This window comes from Oncorhynchus mykiss, chromosome 19, assembly GCF_057628025.1.
Source record: "Oncorhynchus mykiss isolate SJ-2025 chromosome 19, ASM5762802v1, whole genome shotgun sequence".
Lineage (NCBI taxonomy): Eukaryota > Metazoa > Chordata > Actinopteri > Salmoniformes > Salmonidae > Oncorhynchus > Oncorhynchus mykiss.
The window spans coordinates 7242540-7251638 of NC_143040.1; the positions used below are offsets into that span (position 1 = coordinate 7242540).

Genomic DNA, 9099 nt, shown 5'->3' on the forward strand with positions numbered 1-9099 from the left:
CTGCCTCCTCCCACCAGCCTCACATCATCAGGCTCTGAGAAAAGAAAAGAGAGAGACAGTAATCTTGCTATTTTCTCACTAAAACACACCTATATTGTCTCTCATATTCTTCACTCCAGGTGAGAAACAATGTTGACTGAGTGACAAACTGTTTCTTACCTGAGCAGGTGAGTCCAACAGCATTACCAGGTAGGCAGGTCTTGTTTTCTCTGTCTGAGGTGTCACAGTCCAGGAGAAGGGACTCTTTGCCTTTACACTGGAACTCTTTATCCCAGGTCTGACCCTCACCTTCTCCATAGAGCCCCCCCTGTAGAGCTGCAGGAGCCCCACAGCCAACATCCCTACAGACTACCTCTGCATCCTGCCGGTCAAAGTCAGCTTCACACACTGAGGCCCAGGACTGATTGGACTTCACCTCCACTCTCCCAGAGCAGAGACCAGCTCCATCCACAAGCCGCACAGACTCTGGAGAAAAAGAGTTGGTTGAACATTCAATCAGTTTTGTTGATGACACTGTCAAGGACTGAACACAAATATGTTGGATAAAAGATTGTAGTTTGCTATGTTTGATACTGTAAGAGGTAGAAATGGGTTCTTAGTCACTCATGATCGGGTTGGGAATAACAGGAATAACAGGAGACAGGAATAAGTTCACTTCACTTTATAGAAAATAAACAGCTGGACATCCATCAGGCAGCTTCACTTCAGTACCATCTGAACTACAATGATCTGCCCATGAACATCTCCCATAAACCAATATGACAAACACAAATATAATGTTTAAATACATCTGACATCTCTCCCTCTATTTAAATGAATTAATAACACATAAAACATGATACATGGTAATATTGTATAATGTATAAATAAATCTCTCAATATGACCAGTCTCTTACCTGAACAGGTCACATGACGATAATATTTACCATCACAGACTCCAGGTCCTCCTCTTCTGATGCCACACCATCTAATAGAAGACTCATGTCCACTACATCTAAACATCGTGACTCCTCCTCTTACATCTTCAATCAGAGGTCCTCTAGATTCAGCTACAGGATTCCCACAGTCCAGCTCTCTACACACAACCTTAACCTGTCTCATTATGCTCCACCAACTAGTACATAGACCTGACCACTCTCCTCTGTAGAAGACTTCCACTGTCCCAGAACAGGAAGTGGTCCCATTCACCAGTCTGACTGAGAGTTCAGCTGTAAACAGCAGAGAGGAAAACACAGTGGTGAGGACAGATGATGACAGTGATTCTGTTATTCTAACAGCAGTAATGCTTTGTGGTTGACAAGTATTAGTAGTTCCATAAAACACTACTTGTTATTGGGGTTTAGAATGGTTTGTATGGACACATGAATTTCTCCATGTGGGATAATAAAGTTGACTAATATTGAACTGCTATAATCACTGTAGATTTATACTCTACCTACCTGGTGGACTGACGCTTTGAGCCTGGAGATCTGAGGAGAAAGAGAGAGACAGAGGAGAAAGAGAGAGAAAGATAGGAGAAAGGGAGGAGTCAGAGGAAGAGAGAGAGAGGTTAAATGAACATCAACATGACCTTTCATGATGTGATGGGGAAGACAGGCTTATCGTTGGTATGGTGCAACAACACCCATGTGTACATACACTATATATACAAAAGTATGTGGACACCCCTTCAAATTAGTGGACTCTATTTCAGCCACACCCCTTCTGACAGATGCATAAAATCAAGCGCTCAGCCATGCAATCTCCATAGACAAACATTGTCAGTAGAATTGAGTTAATGAACTCCCCCTCTCTTCTCCTCTTCTCCCCCTCTCTTCTCCTCTTCTCCCCCTCTCTTCTCCTCTCCTCGCCCCTCTCCTCCCACCTCTACTCTTCTCCCCTCCTCTTCTCCTCTTCTCCCCTCCTCTTCTCCTCTTCAACCCCTCTCCTCTTCACCCACCCCCTCTTCTTCCCCCTCTTCTCCCCTCTCGTCTCCCCTTCTCCCACCCCTCTCCTCTTCACCCAACCCCTCTTCTCCCCCTCTCCTCTTCTCCCACCCCCTCTCCTCTTCACCCACCCCCTCTTCTTCCCCCTTCTCCCCCTCTCTCTTCATTTTCTCCCCCCTCTCCTCTTCTCCCCCTTCTCCCCCTCTCTCTTCATTTTCTCCCCCCTCTCCTCTCGTCTTCTCCCCCTCTCTCTTCATTTTCTCCCCCCTCTCCTCTTCTCCCCCTCTCTCTTCATCTTCTCCCCCCTCTCCTCTTCTCCCCCTCTCTCTTAATTGTCTCCCCCCTCTCCTCTCCTCCCCCCACTCCTCTTCTCCCCCTCTCCCTTTCTCCCCCTCCTCCGTTTCGCCACCTCTCTTCTCCCCTTCTCCTCTTCTCCCCCCTCTCCTCTTCTCCCCCCTCTACTCTTCTCCCCCTCTCTTCTCCTCTCTTCCCCCCTCTTCTCTCCTCCTCCCTCTCCTCTTCTCCCCAATTCTACCCCTCCCCTCTCCTCGTCTCACCCCTCTGCTCTTCTCCCCCTCTCCATTTCTCCTCCCTGCTCCCTCTCCTCTTCCCCCCTCTCCTCTTCTCTTCTCCTCCTCTCATCTTCTTCCCCTCCCCTCCCACCTCTGATCTTCTCCCCCTCTCCTCCCTTCTCACCCTCTCTTATCCTCCCTCCCTTCTCCACTTCTTCCCCTTTCCTCTTCTCCTCCCCCTCTCCTCTCCTCCCAGTCTCTCTTCTCCTCTTCTTCCCCTTTCCCCTCCTTTCCTCTCCTCCCCCTCTCTTCTCCTCTTCTCCCCCTCTCCTCCTCTCCTTCTCTTCTCCTCTTCTCTTCTACTCCCCCTCTCCAACTACTACCGGAGGTTTATCCGGGGCTTTGGTCAAGTAGCCAACTACTACCGGAGGTTTATCCAGGGCTTTGGTCAGGTAGCCAACTACTACCGGAGGTTTATCCAGGGCTTTGGTCAGGTAGCCAACTACTACCAGAGGTTTATCCAGGGCTTTGGTCAGGTAGCCAACTACTACCGGAGGTTTATCCAGGGCTTTGGTCAGGTAGCCAACTACTACCGGAGGTTTATACGGGGCTTTGGTCAGGTAGCCAACTACTACCGGAGGTTTATCCAGGGCTTTGGTCAGGTAGCCAACTACTACCGGAGGTTTATCCAGGGCTTTGGTCAGGTAGCCAACTACTACCAGAGGTTTATCCAGGGCTTTGGTCAGGTAGCCAACTACTACCGGAGGTTTATCCGGGGCTTTGGTCAGGTAGCCAACTACTACCGGAGGTTTATCCAGGGCTTTGGTCAGGTAGCGACTCGCATTACCTCACTGCTGAAGGAGGGACCGGAGCGACTGCAGTGGACGGCTGAGGCGGACAGGGCTTTTGGTCACCTGAGGGCTCTGTTTACCTCGGCTCCCCTGCTGGCTCATCCGGATCTGGGATAGGAGCCGTGCTCTCTCAGCGCTCGGGTACACCACTAAAGCTCCGCCCCTGTACTCTCTTTTCGAAGAAGCTCAGCCCGGCGGAGCGAAATTATGATGTGGGGGACCGGGAGCTGTTGGCTGTTGTCAAGGCTCTGAATGCGTGGAGACATTGGCTTGAGGGGGCTAAACACCCTTTTCTCATCTGGACTGACCATCGCAATCTGGAGTACATCCGGGCAGCGAGGAGACTGAACCCTGAGGGCGTTCATGGAACGTCTGGGGCCTCGGTCAGCCAAACCTTCCCCTCCGCCTGCCCTGCCGGAAGCTGGGCCCGTGGATTGTGGGGCCATTCAAAGTCCTGAGTAGAGTGATCGAGGTTTGCTACATGTTACATCTTCCCCCCGATTACCGTATTAACCCCTCGTTCCATGTGTCTCTCCTCAGGCCGGTCGTGGCTGGTCCACTCCAGGAGTCTGAGGTGCAGGTGGTTCCTCCACCCCATCTGGACATCGAGGGGAACCCGGCGTATGCTTTTCAGGCGAAAGGCCTTCAGTACCTCGTGGAGTGGGAGGGGTATGGTCCGGAGGAGAGATGCTGGGTGTCGGTGGAGGACGTTTTGGACCCTTCGTTGCTGTGGGAGTTCCACCATCTCCATCCGGATCGCCCTGGCCTCAAGGGGGCGGTACTGTTACAACTTCCACAGAAGTCCGTCCCGCTCCTTGTTCGGGCAGCGACGCCACCGGCCTTCTAGCCATCGCCAATCCACTTTTCATTTTCCATTTGTTTTGTCTTTGTTTTACACGCCTGGTTCCAATTCCAAATGACATGTTCATTATTTAACCCTCTGTTTTCCCCATGGTTTTTGTGCGGGATTGTTTTATCTATGTTTGGTCTGTTACTGTGGGCTCGGTATTTACGACACGTTATTGGAATATTTGAGTAAAGTTACATGTGTTACTCATCTCTACTGTCCTGACTCCTCTGCACCAGCTACACCCAGAACATTACAGTAGGACTGTGAACAAAGTAGCTGAATTGTCAAAGACAGGTCACCCAAAGACAAGTAATCCAGAACTTTCTCTGGTAAAGAATTACAAATCTACCACTTTCATATAAACCCCTCGATACACAGCAGAACATCTACACTGAATCCATCCACCAAACATCTTGATTTGTTTTAATTAACACTTTTTATGACACTGAAATAACCTTCAACTACAGTATATATGAAGGGATTATTGTCATTGTTACATTATATAGGCTACAGTAAGTTATATTCTTCCATTTTAAATAACAGGTTCTCCCTCCATCTACAATCATCAGGGCTGCTTGCAGATGAACAGAATGTCTTGGAAAGCCAGACCTTTCGACCTCATAGTTCTGTCCAATACATTGTTGATTTTTTAAATATTTATTCTTTCATTACAAGTTGGGATTTAAATTGATGGACATGCCATGACGTCTCAGTGAAAAATGTATTACGGAGTATCTACCATTTCCATTACTATTTATCTCCTCCAGGTGTCCAACCGCGTGTTATGCAGATGTGATGCAGTCGGTGTGTTTGAAGCGTTAGGAAGTAGTTTGGGGCTGTATAAACAGTTAAACCTAGGGTATGGCTAAATGGGGTGTGTAGAAATACAGATAAACCTAGGGTAAGGCTAATTGGGGTGTGTAGAAATACAGATAAACCTAGGGTATGGCTAAATGGGGTGTGTAGAAATACAGATAAACCTAGGGTATGGTTAATTGGGGTGTGTAGAAATACAGATAAACCTAGGGTATGGCTAAATGGGGTGTGTAGAAATACAGATAAACCTAGGGTATGGCTAAATGGGGTGTGTATAAATACAGATAAACCTAGGGTATGGCTAAATGGGGTGTGTATAAATACAGATAAACCTAGGGTATGGCTAAATGGGGTGTGTATAAATACAGATAAACCTAGGGTATGGCTAAATGGGGTGTGTATAAATACAGATAAACCTAGGGTATGGCTAAATGGGGTGTGTAGAAATACAGATAAACCTAGGGTAAGGCTAATTGGGGTGTGTAGAAATACAGATAAACCTAGGGTATGGCTAAATAGGGTGTGTAGAAATACAGATAAACCTAGGGTATGGCTAAATGGGGTGTGTATAAATACAGATAAACCTAGGGTATGGCTAAATGGGGTGTGTATAAATACAGATAAACCTAGGGTATGGCTAAATGGGGTGTGTATAAATACAGATAAACCTAGGGTATGGCTAAATGGGGTGTGTATAAATACAGATAAACCTAGGGTATGGCTAAATGGGGTGTGTATAAATACAGATAAACCTAGGGTATGGCTAAATGGGGTGTGTAGAAATACAGATAAACCTAGGGTATGGTTAAATGGGATGTATATAAATACAGATAAACCTAGGGTATGGCTAAATGGGATGTATATAAATACAGATAAACCTAGGGTATGGCTAAATGGGTTGTGTATAAATACAGATAATTCTAGGGTATGGCTAAATGGGATGTATATAAATACAGATAAACCTAGGGTATGGCTAAATGGGGTGTGTAGAAATACAGATAAACCTAGGGTATGGCTAAATGGGATGTGTAGAAATACAGCTAAACCTAGGGTATGGCTAAATGGGATGTGTAGAAATACAGATAAATCTAGGGTATGGCTAAATGGGTTGTGTAGAAATACAGATAAACCTGGGGTATGGCTAAATGGGTTGTGTAGAAATACAGATAAACCTAGGGTATGGCTAAATGGGATGTGTAGAAATACAGATAAACCTAGGGTATGGCTAAATGGGATGTGTAGAAATACAGATAAACCTAGGGTATGGCTAAATGGGGTGTGTAGAAATACAGATAAACCTAGGGTATGGCTAAATGGGGTGTGTAGAAATACAGCTAAACCTATGGTATGGCTAAATGGGATGTGTATAAATACAGCTAAACCTAGGGTATGGCTAAATGGGGTGTGTAGAAATACAGATAAACCTAGGGTATGGCTAAATGGGATGTGTAGAAATACAGATAAACCTAGGGTATGGCTAAATGGGGTGTGTAGAAATACAGATAAACCTAGGGTATGGCTAAATGGGGTGTGTATAAATACAGATAAACCTAGGGTATGGCTAAATGGGGTGTGTATAAATACAGATAAACCTAGGGTATGGCTAAATGGGGTGTGTAGAAATACAGATAAACCTAGGGTATGGCTAAATGGGTTGTGTATAAATACAGATAAACCTAGGGTATGGCTAAATGGGATGTGTAGAAATACAGATAAACCTAGGGTATGGCTAAATGGGATGTGTAGAAATACAGATAAACCTAGGGTATGGCTAAATGGGGTGTGTATAAATATAGATAAACCTAGGGTATGGCTAAATGGGGTGTGTATAAATACAGATAAACCTGGGGTATGGCTAAATGGGATGTGTATAAATACAGATAAACCTAGGGTATGGCTAAATGGGATGTGTATAAATACAGATAAACCTAGGGTATGGCTAAAAGGGATGTGTATAAATACAGATGAACCTAGGGTATGGCTAAATGGGGTGTGTAGAAATACAGATAAACCTAGGGTATGGCTAAATGGGATGTGTATAAATACAGATAAACCTAGGGTATGGCTAAATGGGATGTGTAGAAATACAGATAAACCTAGGGTATGGCTAAATGGGATGTGTATAAATATAGATAAACCTAGGGTATGGCTAAATGGGATGTGTATAAATACAGATAAACCTAGGGTATGGCTAAATGGGATGTGTATAAATATAGATAAACCTAGGGTATGGCTAAATGGGATGTGTATAAATACAGATGAACCTAGGGTATGGCTAAATGGGGTGTGTAGAAATACAGATGAACCTAGGGTATGGCTAAATGGGGTGTGTAGAAATACAGATAAACCTAGGGTATGGCTAAATGGGGTGTGTATAAATACAGCTAAACCTAGGGTATGGCTAAATGGGGTGTGTATAAATACAGCTAAACCTAGGGTATGGCTAAATGGGGTGTGTAGAAATACAGATAAACCTGGGGTATGGCTAAATGGGATGTGTATAAATACAGATAAACCTAGGGTATGGCTAAATGGGATGTGTATAAATACAGATAAACCTAGGGTATGGCTAAATGGGATGTGTATAAATACAGATGAACCTAGGGTATGGCTAAATGGGGTGTGTAGAAATACAGATAAACCTAGGGTATGGCTAAATGGGATGTGTATAAATACAGATAAACCTAGGGTATGGCTAAATGGGATGTGTAGAAATACAGATAAACCTAGGGTATGGCTAAATGGGATGTGTATAAATATAGATAAACCTAGGGTATGGCTAAATGGGATGTGTATAAATACAGATAAACCTAGGGTATGGCTAAATGGGATGTGTATAAATATAGATAAACCTAGGGTATGGCTAAATGGGATGTGTATAAATACAGATGAACCTAGGGTATGGCTAAATGGGGTGTGTAGAAATACAGATGAACCTAGGGTATGGCTAAATGGGGTGTGTAGAAATACAGATAAACCTAGGGTATGGCTAAATGGGGTGTGTATAAATACAGCTAAACCTAGGGTATGGCTAAATGGGGTGTGTATAAATACAGCTAAACCTAGGGTATGGCTAAATGGGGTGTGTAGAAATACAGATAAACCTAGGGTATGGCTAAATGGGGTGTGTCGAATCCCTCCACCAGTTGAAGCTAATTTACTGTAGTATAAACTCGAAAGTAGTATTTGGAGAACAGCAAAAACTAACAGAAATGTCCCCAGACATTCACTTTTTAACTGTACTAGAATGCTTAAAAGGTCGCAAAATGTTTTATATCGGTTATTGGTATGGTTTCTTTTTGGCAAGGAAAATATTGGATATCGGTATCGGCCAAAAATGTACTATCGGTGCATCCCTAATAATAAGGTTGGTAACAAGATGGAAAATCGTTGTGGAAATCTGTTGCAGCTCAAATCGACTACAACATCCACAATGCAATGCTCTCTGAGTGGGCTGGCTGGCTGGCTAGCTAAATGTATCTACACACAATAATACCAAAGACAATATCAGCATGTGAAGTAGCTGTTAAATCACCTAAACAAACTGTACTATCAATTTAGGAGTCTCCAATCTCACCATGTTCAACCTGCAGATCGATGTGTCTCCCAGAGTGGAGTTTAAATCACATCGGCAGATTTCACGGAGTGAATGGAGTCTACTGGGCACTAGCTCAAAAACCCAACATTAACACGAATTTAGTCAACAAGAAGTACAACATTACTAGTCTTTACCGAGATGTGAGGTAATTAACTTGCTATCTGTAGTATCGTATAGCTTAGGAATCGTGGCATTACGTACTTTCGAAGAAAATAGGCACATTTCTCGACATGATCCACCTCTATGCAGACGACACCATTCTGTATACTTCCGGCCCTTCTTTGGACACTGTGTTAACAACCCTCCAGGCAAGCTTCAATGCCATACAACTCTCCTTCCGTGGCCTCCAACTGCTCTTAAATCCAAAGTTAAATCTAGAATTGGCTTCCTATTTCGCAACAAAGCATCCTTCACTCATGCTGCCAAACATACCCTTGTAAAACTGACCATCCTACCAATCCTCGACTTTGGCGATGTAATTTACAAAATAGCCTCCAATACCCTACTCAACAAACTGGATGCAGTCTATCACAGTGCAATCCGTTTT

The 9099-nt window shown here is 44.4% G+C and overlaps 1 long non-coding RNA gene across 1 annotated transcript; it reads right to left on the bottom strand.

The window, feature by feature from the left end:
* Positions 1–896: 896 nt before the first annotated feature.
* Positions 897–8773, bottom strand: LOC149974778 (uncharacterized). Its single transcript, XR_016488752.1, has 3 exons — positions 8532–8773; positions 1440–1469; positions 897–1208 (listed from the first exon to the last, which is right to left on the bottom strand). It is a non-coding gene; the product is annotated as an uncharacterized LOC149974778 (long non-coding RNA).
* Positions 8774–9099: the final 326 nt, after the last annotated feature.